The 14,994-nt window shown below is 46.6% G+C and overlaps 1 protein-coding gene and 1 pseudogene across 5 annotated transcripts in view; one reads left to right on the top strand and one right to left on the bottom strand.

Annotated features, from left to right (window-relative positions):
* The window catches only part of CGNL1 (cingulin like 1), a 154,592-nt gene that overhangs the window by 20,525 nt on the left and 119,073 nt on the right, over positions 1–14,994 (top strand). The gene's annotated exons all lie outside the window — the stretch shown is intronic.
* Positions 10,693–13,170, bottom strand: LOC308346601 (sperm-associated antigen 7-like; annotated as a pseudogene). Its single transcript has 3 exons — positions 12,489–13,170; positions 11,820–11,886; positions 10,693–10,726 (listed from the first exon to the last, which is right to left on the bottom strand). The product of its transcript is annotated as a sperm-associated antigen 7-like (transcript).

Consider the following 14,994-nt stretch of genomic DNA (forward strand, 5'->3'; position numbering starts at 1 on the left):
AGAGGGGGAAGCAGGGACCCTGCTGAGCAGAGAGTCCCATGTGGGGCTTGATCCCAGGACCCTGAGATCTGGGATCTGATCTGACCTGAGCTGAAGGCAGAGGCTTAACCCACTGAGCTACCCAGGTGCCCCAAGAAATATATAGTTTTATAATCTTGAATCTACTTTGGATCTTCATGACAATCAGTAGAGATTTCTTGGTCTTCTCTCAAGAGCAAAGGTATGGAATCTTTATTGAAGCTTGCTGGCCTACAGTAAATGCTCTCATGTGGGTGTAAGTTAATTTTGCGTGTGTGGGGAATAACCTTTTTTTTTTTTTTTTTAGAATTTTTATTTATTTATTTGACAGACAGAAATCACAAGTAGGCAGAGAAGCAGGCAGAGAAGGGGGAGGAAACAGGCTCCCAGCAGAGCAGAGAGCCTGATGTGGGGCTCGATCCCAGGACCCTGGGATCATGACCAGAGCCAAAGGCAGAAGCTTTAACCCACTGAGCCACCCAGGCGCCCCTGGGAAATAACTTTTAAGAATGATAAATATTTTGTATAAACTTGTCAAATCACTAAGTTGTACACCTGAAACTAACATTGTGTATCAACTATACTCAAATTAAAAAAAAAATTTTTTTTTAAGAATAGTGAGTATTGGAGCACCTGGGTGGCTCAGTGGGTTAAAGCCTCTGCCTTCAGCTCAGGTCATGATCTTGGGGTCCTGGGATCGAGCCCCGCACCCTGCATCAGGCTCTCTGCTCAGCAGGGAGCCTGTTTCCCCTTTCTCTCTGCCTACTTGTGATCTCTCTCTGTCAAATAAGTAAATAAAATCTTTAAAAAAAAAAAAGGATAGTGAATATTTACTCTAGTGTCTTTAAAAACAAACCCCAGGGCTCATAAAACTTTATTCAGAAAATACAACCTAACCAAAAATAATAGCTTAATTATAGAATATGTTGGACAATTACATATTTCATATTAGTTCATTTTCCTGATTTCTGAAGTTTTTTTTTTAAGGGATAAGGCTAAATATTTAGCTTTTTAATTAAAATTTCAGTTGGGACACATTGCCCTGAATTACTAAAACTTAGACGCTAATTAAATTTACCATTTTCATTCTTATTAGTCTTATTTATCATGTGAAGATATCTTTTTACATTTTCTTTTTTTTATTGAAAACTGGTTAACATACAATGTTGCATTAGTTTCAAGTGTACAGCATAGTGATTCAACAATTCTGTACGTTCCACAATAGGTATAGTCACCATCTGTGACCATATGTATTACAATATTATTGCGCATATTCCCTAGGCTGTACTTTTCATCTCCATAACTTATTTTATAACTGGGAGTTTGTACTTCTTCATCACCTTTATCTAATGTCATCCACCTCCCCCCTCCACCTCTCCTCTGCAACCACTAGTTCTCTATATTATTTAAGACTCTGGGTTTTTGTTTGTTGGTTTTGTTTTTCAGATTCCACATGTGAGTGAAATCATATGCTATTTGCCTTTCTCTGACTTATTTCACCTAGCATTATACCCTCTAGATCCATCCATGTTGTCACAGATGGCAGGATCTCTTCCTTTTTTATGGCTGAGTAATATTCCATTATATATATGTGCGTATATATATATATACACACATATATGTGTATATATGTGTGTGTGTGCGTGCATATATATATATATGCATATATATATATGCACACACACACACTCCTGAATGTACATATACCTAAAGTACATTCAGGAGTGTGTGTGTGTGTGTGTGTGTGTGTGTGTATACTACCTCTTCTTTATCATTCCATCTATCAATAGACACTTGGGCTGCTTTCATGTGGAGATATCGTTAGAGGCTCTAGGTGCATAAGTCTCCTTGTTCCTACAGTAAGTAGCTGTGGAAATTTGCTGTGCTTCTATTCCATAGGACTGCTTTTTGTGGTCCTTCCGTCATTGTCTGTAACTGATACCTTATTTGCTTGCACAGCAACTCACACTTCTGTCATTTCTTCTACTTGGCTTTGGGCTAGGGCTTGTGATTTCCAACTGTGCAGGGTTGTGTTTAAGAAGAAAAGGAGGAAGCTGATGGTGAACTGTGTTATATGTTGGCTGCTGGGTCTGAGACTGTGTGTTGCCTAGAAAGGAAACAGTGACTTCCCAGCATCACTGTTCTGCATGCTCAAAAGCCATTCCTGCTTCTATTTATTTTTTGTTTGTTACAATAATAATAACTTGTTTGTAACCAAAATGGAAGCGCTACAGAAATGTGTGATTTAAATTCAAAATCCCCTATTTTATCACCTCTGGGTATAACAACTCTTGAAGAATTTGGTAAACTTTTTTTTAGATTTTTATGTAACTTTATAAACATATCTTATTTTACAGAAACAGGGCTACTCTAAAACTAAATATATTATTCTGATAGTTTTTTTAAAAAATGTATCTTGATACTTTCCGTGGCTGTGTATATAACATTTTTTTTTTAAGTTTTAAGCTTAAATTTTTGGGGGCACTGGCCGTGGAGCCCGATGTTGTGCTCAAACTCATGACCCTGAGATCAAGAGTTGGATGCTTGCTTAACCAACTGAGCCACCCAGGTGCTCCTATAATTTTTTTTAAATAGCTTTCTGGTATTCTGCAATGTGGGTATATATAAATTTAGCCTACTTCCAATTAACGGACATTTGAGGTGTTATAAATACTTCGTATACAAATATTTATACATTTAGGATTGTATTTGTATCATTCTTCTGCCTAGGGTGAATTACTAGAAGTAGGATTGCTGGATCAGATGATGTATACATTTAAAATTTGGCATTATCTGCTGTAAATGTACCAGTTGGCCCTTGTTTTTCTTCCACCCTCATCAAAGGCTGTTTCTGCATGTTTCCTGGTGTTTTCAAAGCGCAAATTGTGAGTCAGAAGTGTCAGATGAGGTATTTTTGAGTTTCAGTTTTTAGTCAAAAAGGGAGACCTTGATTTCTTGGATGTAGAGGCAAGAAAGAGGAGAAATGGATACCTCTCTGTCAACAGGAGAGGCAGGCAGAGTCAGGAAAAGGAGAAGGGAGGAATGGAAGAAAGAGAAGACACCAAGGGAAGCCCTAGTTTCCCACCAGAAGCAAATCCCTCCTGTGCACTCATGTCTCTGCATGTGGCTCTTTGTAGCCTGGCCTGAGGGTCTTCCTAAATCCCACCTCCCTTCTTACCATTTCAGGTTATCCACTTAACCCTGAAATGGATAACCTCTGGGGAACGAGGCCTCCCTGTTTCCATGAGGACATCAATCACGGGTCAACACTTAGTAATAGAAACTAGGCCTTGTAGATCTAAGATATTGTAAGGCTCACAGAATTACTGGGCAGGTGGGAACCAGCCTGTAGAAATGGTCTGGGACTGTGGGAAGCTGGGGAGGTAGGGCCACAGCCACGCTCCGAGTGGGCCCACCTTCCGCCTGGGCCATGCCACCCTGGGGACACAGGCCCGCCTCATGGGGGCAGTGATGAGACTTTGGCCTTTCCGTTCTTACCAGCTGGTGGTGGACTTTGCCTCTCCAGCTCTTCTGCATATGTGGGGAATTCCCCAACACAGGAAGAGATCGTGTTCAGATGCTGACTGAAACATGGATCATTTCCAGCCTCTGTCCTCTATCCTGGGTAACCCCTTGAGCCTTCTTCCCCTGGATCTTTGAGATCTCAGAGAAGAGAGATGTACATGCAAATATTTAGACATATCCAGGCTCACACACTTGTCTACATATGCCTTTTTAAATCACTCTGGGTGCTCCCCTGATCAGGGGGCATGCATGGCGGCGCGTGGTTCTGAAGGTGTTGGGTCTGACCACAGGGGTAGGGATTCTGGCAGACGGTTGGTTGTGCCATGTCTGCTGGTGGCTGGGTAAGGATGATTTAGATGGAAACTGGATTTAGCTTGGAAGCTAGGACCCTTCAGCCAGAAGACCGGTAGGTTGACTGGATAGATGGTTGGATTATTTGTGTCCAGCAGTCTGGAGGCCCAAATTCACATTCCTTGGAGAGGTGACTTCAGGTAAAAGAGGACTGGATTGTGAGTGAAGAGACGGAGATTCTTGCGCTTGGTTCTGCCTGACAGTGACAGGGACTGGGGACAAGTCACATGACTGTCTTAAATTGTCTTCTCATGTTTTATTATTTTGTTTTTTTATTTTCCATGTTTTCAATGAGGGTTTGGATGAAGTCATTGTTTTTGAATCAGACTACGCATCAGAAGAATTACCCGGGTTGCGGGTGTGTGCGGTCCTGAAGGTGTGCGGAACGTTAGGCCTCAACTCTAACCCATCCATCAGAATTTCCAAAAGGGGTCTTGGGGACTTGTTAAAAAGGCTTCCAAGTGATTCTGATGACACCACAGTTCTAGAATGCTGAAGAAATTTCCTTATCAGTTTTAATGTCTCATGAATTCTATTAATGAGTCTATTCAATCCAAAGTGGGTGGTTCTAGAAAATTGGTCTTTTAAGCATCTTCAACTTAATATTTTAGTCATCCCTGAGGGATAATATCACTTGAGCCTTCATCCCTCAATACCTCTTCTTTTTTTCTACTATCAGCTCTTCTCTGACCATAATAGGACACCGGATTGTCTCATCCTCAGATTTTCTTTTTATGCATTCTGTGGCAAAGACTGCCAGCTTTATATCCAGTATCTCTCCTCTCCTTCTTCTTTGGTAACCAAAAAACCTGATATTTTTCTAGAGTGTAGTAATGTGCCAAGCCAAAAGATTCTGCTTCCCAGCCTCCCTTTCACCTGGCTATGGGGCCAGGGACTTAAGCTTTAGTAGGTGAAAGGTGAAGTGTTCTGTGTGGGGCTTACGGGAAGGTTCCAGACTGACTTGTATAGACAAGGCATCCTTTTGCTTTTTCTCTGTCTTCCTACCTGCTGTTTGGAACATGGACACAATGGCTGAAAGCCACTAGCCATCTTGGATCACGAGCTCGCCATGGAGATGGAAACCATGCTATAAGCACGTGGAGCACAAAGGAGGGGGAGCCCCTCTCCCTCGTGACCATGTGCCATGATGCCACGATACCTCCCCCGGACTGCTTAGCTCCTCACTTCTTTCTTACCAGTTAAGAAAAATTATTTTGGGTTTTCAGTCATGAGCAGCTGAACCTATCCTAACTGGTACTCCTGCTGTGTGGAGGCCTCCGCATCTCTAGGTGACTGCCGCGAAGTAGGAGCTTCGTAAGTATTTAGCAGGTTCAACGCACAGTGGCACGGAAGGCTCCCGGTGCTCTGGCCTTTGCCTTTCCTGCATCATATTAAATTACTCATAGAGACCTTTTGGTCGCTCTGTCCCAGCCACCGAGAAGGGGGTTCCCACTCGTCTGTGCAGGGCTTTCGTGCCACAGGCTCAAATATTTTGACGGGTTTGTGGATAGGAGGCCTTTGAAATTCCAACTGCATGCATGTGTTATTTCAAATGAAAATCCAAGGACCAAATGAAAATCCAAGGATTCACTTTTCTGAATCTACTGAGGAAATGGGAGGTGATTTTCAAATGATGTCAGAAAAGGCCACCGTGGGATCTGTTGCTATCATCTGTAGGCTGTACTTTTCCACAGTGCCTGCCAGGGACTTGATGTGAGGGGACCTTCTGGAAAGTGACTGTTCAGGAGCCCTGATGGCCAGCTCCTGGCAAGGGGGTCTGCCTTCTCAGGGGCAACCTCAGAGGTGGTCTTGGCCAGACCAGCTTGCCCCTGACTCACACGGAGCTTCGTCGGCCAGGCCGACACGCCCCTCTTCAGAGCCCAGGACAACACACTGGTTTCCTGGAAGCGTTTAAGCCAAGACTCTGCTGTGAAGAAAATGATACTGTTTTTGCAAGTATGGCCTAATGGGAATGTGTTTAAAACTCTTCCTTCACAGTAAAGCTCCTTTCAAAGAAATATGGGGTTAAAACAACGACAACAAACTCTTAGAACAAAAAGCAAAAGCTGGGAGATGAATTAACTCTTCACTGAGACCAAGGAGTTTCTTTCAAAACAGGTTTCATTGGCTGCATTGATTTCGGTGGCCTACCCCATTGTTGGTCCACCGAGAGCAGGGGCCAGAGGAGCCACGCCCCTTTGTGGGAAAAAGTGAATTCCATGGCAAACCCCAGTGGTTCAAGAGTGTTTGCTTCTCCTGGAAGTAATTATAGAACTACGCAATCCCTGAAAGGCAACATCTGGCCGACTGGAGGCAGGCGGGCAAATACTCAGTCTACATAGATGGAGGTGACGTTGCACAGAAGGAAGAGAAACAGCCAGAGAACACGGCCATGAGGTTTAGTGCCCATGTCTAGAGAGAGAGCCCTCTCTGCCCCGGGGCTGACATCTTCTCTCCTGCCGTGGGTTCCTCCTGTCCTTCTACAAGAGGTGCACAGCCCAGAGCCCAGACACCTACCCACTCCCTTTCTGAGGCTTCTCTTGAGGAAAGGGGGCCTCCTACAGGTCCGGTTGGCACCCAGAGCTGAGATGGGTGTGCTGCCCGGGGAGCGCCCTGGGCCAGTGCTCCGCGATCAGCCTTGACTTCTCAGCTGTTTCCATGCAGTCTGAGGTGTTGGTTGAGACTGTTAGACACGTCTCTTTCCTCCCAATGCTTTCTTGGGGAGCCATTTGCTCGTCCTCACCAGCCAGGCGCAGAAGAACCTGGGAGTTGTGCAGCATGCCTCCCAGCTCAGTTTGGAGGGGCCCAGCTTTGGACCTCTTGAAATTCCGGGGCAAATGCCCCTCTTTCCTTTTCAATTTCGCATCTGCCAGCTGGTGACAAAAGCCGAACAACAGCGTCATTGACTTATGAACATGAAGTGTTTTTCAGTTTTAATAGCACGTGCGGTATTTTCAAGGGAAGAATGGGTTTTTTTTTTTTTAAAGATTTTATTTATTCATTTGACAGACAGAGACCACAAGTAGGCAGAGAGGCAGGCAGAGAGCCCGATGTGGGGCTCGATCCCAGGACCCTGGAATCACGACCTGAGCCGAAGGCAGAGGCTTTAACCCACTGAGCCACCCAGGCGTCCCGAGGAATGCAGTTCTAATAAATCCAATGAACTGGTCCGGGATTTTCAGAGACCGGGTTTCTATGAGAGCTACAGTCATGATATTTTGAGGGACTTCTGGGGAAATGTGGGCCCTTACATCAGGTTTTTGCAGTTGGGGCGTTTTCAGACAGAAATGCTTCCGGTGGCAGTTTTGTTCAGACATTCTGCTGTTTTGACCTCTTGGCTGTGGTCTTGCAGAGCCCGAGACAGTGGTCTTCAAAGCCTGGGTTTGACTTCTCTCTGGTCTCTTCAGGTTTCAAGCAGCTGAGGAAGGCTTAGAGAAGACCAGATTTCTTTCCAGTCAAGAGGTCATTGAATAAATCCCTGGAGGAATTCAGGAAGGGCTTCCTGCTTTTGAATAAATAGTCGTCAGGTAACATGGATGAAATGCTGTTAATCACATTGAGAGGGGGGTCAAGGACTGTTTGTCTGGATTTGAGGGTTTACAAGAGCTGAGAGTCCTCAGAGCCCTGAGACCCCCAGATTTCCACCTCTGCTTACTCGCTGTGTGATCTGAGACAAGGCCTCAGTTTCCTTACCTGTAAAATGATGCAGCCCGCCTCCCGGTCTTTTTATGCGCATCAGTAAAATCCTGTGGTGTTGGTGCTTTCCAAACTGTGAAGTGTTGTATCGGTGTTAGTTACCAAGTTTGGGGCTCTGTTCTTCCCTCCCCCCAGCCCATGACCTCCGGGGCCAGCGGCAACATCTATACCACTGCTTCCACCGTCTCTGGGGCGTCTCACACCCAGGCTGGCGTGTCACACTTCCTTGTGTCACGGACTTCCAGCGGCCATTTGGCTCTGCTTCTGATTTGGGAAATGTGACCTTGCTTTTCCTGCTCCCAGGTAAGGCTTTCTTCTAAAATCCTCCTAGTCAGACTCTGTCATGGTTCTCTGTTTCTGCAGCATTCTCTCCTCTGTCATGTATAGTCTTCAGCTCTGTTCAATTTAAGGGTGGGTGGTGAGCTCAGTTAGTAGGGAGGGGAGAAGAGATGCGGGGTGGAGGTGGGGACGGTGAGAAGGCTTATTTACTTATTTATTTATTTATTTAAAATTTTATTTACTTATTTGACAGAGGGAGAGAGATCACAAGTAGGCATAGAGGCAGGCAGGAGAGAGGGGGAAGCAGGCTCCCTGCTGAGCAGAGAGCCCAATGCTGGGCTTGATCCCAGGACCCTGGGATCATGACCTGAGCCAGAGGCAGAGGTTTTTTTTGTTTTTTTTTTTAAAGATTTATTTATTTATTTATTTGACAGACAGAGATCACAAGCAGGCAGAGAGGCAGGCAGAGAAAGAGGAAGGGAAGCAGGCTCCCTGCTGAGCAGAGAGCCCGATGCGGGGCTCGATCCCAGGACCCTGGGATCATGACCTGAGCTGAAGGCAGAGGCTTTAACCCACTGAGCCACCCAGGCACCCAGAGAAGGTGGCTTATTAATCTGACTTTTTTGGTGCTTCCTCCACGTTCCCCTCCCTCAGCCCAGACGCTGCCCCCTTCCCCAGGGTTTTGAGAAGGCCTGAAAGCTCTTAGAAGGCCTTGGCCTTATTTAACCCTGTGGGGCTGCATTTTACATCTAATATAAATGCTTTTCATTCATTCAGTACAGATATTTACCAACTGCCATATTTACGGCTTTGCGCCAGACCCTACATTAACCCTGAAGATTTGGTGGTAGCCTTAGCAAAGGATAGCAAAGCAAAGATCCTGCTTTTTTGGCAGCTTGTATTTACATGGGGGAGATTCCCCTGGAGGAGAAGCCAGTAAACACAAATGAAGGCTTATCAGTGGGTGATAAGAGTTCAGAAGGACAATCTGGTGAGATAAGGTGGGTTGTGAGGATGTTGGGGGGTGGGGAGAATACTACTTTATGGGGATGGTCTTTTCTATGAGATGGTCAACAAGAAGTTGAGGCCAGAGGGAGAGTCTGGAGCATGGCTGTCTGGGGGAAGAGCATTGGGAAAAGGAGACAGGAGACAGGGACATCATGGCCCTTAAGAATGTTCTGGGAACAGCAAGGGGAATTGGGGAGGGGAGCGTGTTCTAAGAGGCGGTAGGGTTGCGGGTGCAGAGCACGCTGGATTTTGCAGGTCATCTGCGGGCTTTTATTGTGATGGCAGTAGGAAGCCACTGTAGGATTTCAAGAAGGAAGGAGGTGGACAGCCTAGACCTCTCTGTGGAATTACAGAAAGCCCAGGACTTCCTGGCGACTTGTTCTGCAGCCACTGCCAGGGGACAGGGGCTTAGTGACCAAGGCAGGGCCTTGAAGGTGGGAGCAACAGGCCTGGAGTAAGTAGCTCAGGAAACCAGGTGGTGGCCGGTTTTAAAAACATCTTCTAAAACGTCGACTAGGACATGAGAACACAGTGAGAAAGTCCCATGGAGGTGCTGTGCGAATCCGGAAGATTATTAACGTGCATACTGGGCTGATGGTGGGTTACTGATACGTGGTGCCTTGAGGACAGTCTGAAGCCAGTGCTCTTTCTTGCATTCATTTATACATCAAAAGATTGACTACTGCCCAAACAGCAACTTGGTGCTTCTGTACTAACTGATACTAGAATTCCTTGTCTCATTCCTGGTCGGCTCGTAGGACACGTGGAAGGTTGGGCCTCCTGTCTTCTTGACGGTAGGTAGAATTGGTAGCCGTTGGATCATTTGACTCCTAATGGTAGAGCCCTGTCATTTGCCCCTGCTGTTTGGAGGGGGGGCTGCCAGAATGGCTTCCTCCCTCCACGAGGAGTTTCAAGACATTTGGCAGCAAGAGCTAAGGTTTTAGTGTTTATAGAAGGTCTTGACTCACTTGCTATAACTTAGCCGACACCGGGGTCTATTATTTATTTATTTAAAACAAATATGAGCAAATATTTTCTTTGTTTTTAGAAAAAAAAATTCGCATCCGCTCTCTTTTCTGAGTTGCTTCTAGTCTCACCACCCAAAAACATCTTCAAGGAAATAATTGTGAAAAGTAGGCCTAGCGTGGCTGAGTTCTCATCAGAAACCTCATTCGAGTAACGCGCAGCCTTTTTGCTACTGAAAACACCGGTCCCTTTGGATGATACCTAAATTTCTAAGTTCAGAAAAGGGGTTTTGACAGTGAGTTCCGTGTCTGACAGTATTCTTACTGTTTCGTTTCTTCAGAGGGCGCGGAGCGGCGAGGGTGGGGTGGGAGTTAAGTGGCCTGGTTAAGAATGTGTGTGGTGCTGAGATCTTACAGCAGGTGGGATACTCAGAAAGAAAATAGTTCATCCCAGGAAGTTGTTTCCCCAAAGCAACTGAGGACAGAACACACCCTGCTCTGTGTTTATTTTGGTAAAAGGGAAAACAGAGTCAGGTTTCGCTGGGGCCCCAAATGTCAGGGATGGGGACCACATGCGTTCGTAAGCTGCACTCGTTTCCTTCGACAGAGACCTTGGTCTTGACTGCCTCACTCAGAGATAGAGACAGGACTCTTTTCTCAAATGTTCCCTTTAGGCTCGCAAAACTGATTTTCCAGAAAGGAGACTTTCAAGCCCCAAGCCACGTGTGGGCGGTCTTCCCCGGGCTGGACTTCTGCAGGCACTTTGCTCTTGAAATTGCCATTCAGCCCCCGGCTGCGGGTCACTGTATGCATTCACCGAGGGCCATTAGGAATCAAACGCTGTACAGATTCAAGGGCAGCCGTGCCCTCCAGGAGCTGGCAGTCTGTAATGGGGAGGTGCAGAAGTGAGAGGGCGATCGCAGTGAGTGGGCCCAGGCAGCACTGGGACACGTGTGGGGAAGGGTGGAGAGGGAATGAAGGCGGGAAGCCTGGGGGAGTCAGGGAGGGTGAGGCCTGTGAAGAATAGGGGTTGCCAGGCAAGCTTGTGGGAGCCAAAGAGACCCCTAGTCCTACATGGGGGCATCTCAGGTAGCCCCGAGATTGTCAGGGACTCGGTCTTGGTACACCATGCCTAAGAGAGCAAAAAAAATACCAAGGAGTATGTTTATCCTGAGCGTAAAGGAGGAAACCATTGAATAATTTGTAAGCCGAAGTACCAACGAGTGGACAAATTTGAAAAGGTCACACTTGAAGAGATCAGGGTCGTGTAGGGAATGGGTTGGAGGAAAACAAGAGGGTTTTTGGCTGAGAGAGAATTTAGGAAACTTTTGCTGACACACAGGTGAGAAATGGGGCAAATGAGGACGCCAGCGCAGGAACAGGGAAGCACAGCTGAGATGTTCTAGGAGGTAGGGTCAGCAAGAAGGAGTCACTAACTGGTGTTGTACCTAAGGGAGAGGAAGAATCTAGGATGCTTCCAGGTTGCTGGGTGCAGGGGTGGGGTTGACATTAGTGCCATGTCCCATGCTTAGTCAGGAATTTTAAGAAAGGATCGAATGGTCCCAGGACCATTAGCGCTTTTAGACAGTTGGAAGGTACTACAAGAAGAGTAGGCACGGCTCTGAGTTGAGTCTAACTGGGGAGTTGTTTTTCTTTTTTTCTTTTTTTTAAAGATTTTATTTCTTTATTTGAGAGAGAGAGAGAGAGAGAGAGTGAGACAGAGCACAAGAGGGGGTAGGGTCAGAAGGAGAGACAGACTCCCCATTAAGCAGGGGGACTGATGCGGGACTCGATCCCGGGACTCCAGGATCATGACCTGAGTCTAAGCCTTTAACCACCTGAGCCACCCAGGAGCCCAGGAGTTGTTTTTCTTATGAGAAACATGTAGAGACGTCCCAGTAAGATGTTGTTTGGTTTGAGAAACAAAACTACTAGGAGAGAATTAGGAACAGAAAGTTCCCTGCAGAGCATCTTTACCGTATGCTGCCTTGCATCAAGGCGTTGCCCTTTACCACCTTGACAGGTGGCAATAATTCCTTCTGTTCTGGAAGATTAGAGGCACAAGCCATTAGCCCCAAAGGTATTTTAGTTCAGAAGGTGGGGGGGTTCTGACCAGCAAGAGTTCACCGCTTCAGGGAAGTGGAGTCATGCCCTAGTTGGGGGGCTCCCCGGTTTGCGGTGTGAAGACCGCGTGCTTGGGAGGTGGCATGGGTCTAGTGAAGTGGTCAAACAGGGACTTGGAGTGGGATGGACCAGAGGCACTCAGAGTCCAGGCTCGGTCATCTGTTAGCTTATGACCTTGTCCAAGTTACTGAAGCTCCTTGTTCAGTTTTCTAATTTTTTGGAGATGGGGGGAGGTTGTCAAACAGTGTTTATTGAATGTAAAGTAATCCCAGCTCCATGGGGAAGAAAATTGCAAGGAGAAAGATTAATGCACATTACAGACCTACCTGTGCATTTCACACTCACACTTGTGTACACATGCACTCACCAGCGTCCATACCACATCCATACCTAAGCTCCAACAGTGACTAAGCAAACACCTGCCTCCCCCAGCCTGAGTGACAGCTGTTAGGAGGTGGTGCCGAGGTGGGGCCCCAGAATGGGTTCTAATAGCAGCAGCCTTCTCCCTCCCTGGCCCCTGACCTGTCCGAGGGACCCAGGGTGCCTGGGAAGTAGGTGGCAACTCTTTCCCACTCTGCCACAGATACTTCTCGGCCCGGATCTCATTCGTGGTCTCTTCAGTGGAGCGTGGGTCCTTCTTGTTGGCCACGGGCACATGTAGGTCTTGTCGGACTGCAGCATGTGGGCTGCATCCTTGGCTGCCCCCTTGCCAGTGAGGTGGCTGTACTTGTCCTTGTAGTCATGAGCAGGGCTCACCACCATGGGCCCCTGCTGGGCTGCCTCCTCTCCCTGCCTCTGGACCAGCTTCTTCAGCTTCCGTGTCTCTTCCACCTTCTGTGGGTCCCACTCCTCCCGACGATGGCAGGAATCCAGCTCTTCATCTGAGGGTGTAGACTCCTTTTTGAAGATCGTGACATAGTGACACTCATCATCTTTCCCAAAGGAGAAGAATGTCAGGCCAGCCCCTCCTACCATATCGTGTAGAATGCTCCTCTCTGTCTTGTTCATTAGCTGACACTTCTTGATCTGCCCACCGTCTTGGATGAAACCTGACAGCTCTTTCTCCATCATTTTGTTTGTTTCTCTTGCTCCTGTAATGTCTCCAGGTGGTGGCCTGCTCTCAGGCCTTGCACCAAGATTCCTGGTCCCCGAGGCTGCGTTGCTTCTCCATGGGGCTCGGGATGGATCCCAGTGGGTCTGCCATCTTGGGAGTCCAGTTTTCCCATTTGACAAGAATGTTAGGAAGGTTAAATGTGAACTTATGTAGAGTGCCCTAAGTAGTGCCTGACCCATAGTAGGCACTCAGGAAATTGTCAGTCTTCCTCTGTTGTTGGTGTGGGACATGTCTGTATCACCCCTGGACAGGAACCCTGGCTTTCTGCTTATGACCCAAATGGCACTTGGTCCTTTGGGCAGATGGCCATCTTCTTTCTCTTCTACTCCCTGCAGCTCTTTTTGGTCAGTAGATGGAAGGGGATGGGCCCCTTCTCATCACTTCCACTCTCTCATATCATCTCACACTGTAGTGTGTGTGTGTGTGTGTGTGTGTGTGTCTGTGTGTGTCTGTGTGGTGTGCCTTAGGTGGGAAGGTTGGAATATGAGAAGGCTCAGTAATGATTAAAAGAGAGAGAGGAAAAAATAAATACAGTCTAAATATATCTGTTGTTATATTATTTGTTAAAGACCTGCAAAAAGCTTTGTTAACTTCCAGAGAAACCATAAATAGAACCTACTAAAACTGCTTTTTCAAAATATTAAACCTCTGCACCCTAATTTTATCATGGCTTATGAGCATGACCTTCAATTCTTATATTAAACATGATGCATTTTTAAAAAAAGATTTTATTTATTTATTTGACAGAGACACAGAGAGAGGGGGAACAGACGCAGGGGGAGTGAGAGAGGGAGAAGCAGGCTTCCCGTCGGGCAGGGAGCCCAATATGGGGGCTTGATCCCAGGACCCTGGGACCATGCCCAGAGCTGAAGGCAGACACTTAACGACTGAGCCACCCAGTCGCCCCAACATGATTCAGTTTTAAAAAATATTTTATTTATTCACTTGACAGAGAGTGAGAGAAGGCACAAGCAGGGAGAACAGCACCGGGAGAGGGAGAAGCAGGCTCCCCACTGAGCAGAGAGCCCGATGTGGGGCTCCATCCCAGGACCCCGGGATCATGACCTGAGCCGAAGGCAGACACTTGACGACTGAGCCACCAGGTGCCCCTAAACATGATGCATCTGTGTGGCTTCAGTTTCTTTTCTCCTTTGCTAAAAAGATAAAGTACAGTCCTTTTCTTACTAAGAGTGAAGTTTATCATGGTTGTGTTTTTTCAGATTCTGTGGAGAAAATCAGATTTACTTGAAAATCATGAGATAAGGGGCGCCTGGGTGGCTCAGTATTTAAGCGTCTGCATTAAGCTCAGGTCATGATCTCAGGGTCCTGGGATTGGGTCCTGCATTGGGCTCCCTGCTCAGTTGGGAGCTGCTTCTCCCTCTTCCCTCTGTCTGCCACTCCCCCTGCTTATGCGCTCTCTCTCTCTCACAAATGAACGTGTAGAATCTTAAAAAAAAAAAAAAAAAAAAAAGAATAAGAAAAAGAAAATGGTGAGATAAGACATCTGTAGGTTTTGCGTTTTAATTCAAGAGTCTGAAAATAAGCTACAATGGCTTGGAGAACACAAATGAACACAGTACCACAAAGACCACGTTTAAAAAAAAACAACTTTTGAAGGAATTTACTAATATGTGTGTCAAATTTATACCCCATTGGATGGTGCCATTGGCAATGTTGTTCTCAATGTCAAAATATTATGGAAGCATGCCACAAGCAGGTGCTTTATCTGGAGATAGAGGTTTTTCTGCTGGGAGCCAGTTTCCGAGACATCTTCTAGAGTCCTGCGCTGTCTGTAGTCTGTCTTTGTCCCCTGTGGCCTCCTTCCCTGCTGGCTGGGCATTCGGTCCCATGGTCTTGGTTCCGCCAGCTCTGCCCTCTGTGGTTTGGGAAGCTGAGACCCCATCTGCCGTCCTT

This window comes from Martes martes (genome assembly GCF_963455335.1).
Source record: "Martes martes genome assembly, chromosome: 7".
Lineage (NCBI taxonomy): Eukaryota > Metazoa > Chordata > Mammalia > Carnivora > Mustelidae > Martes > Martes martes.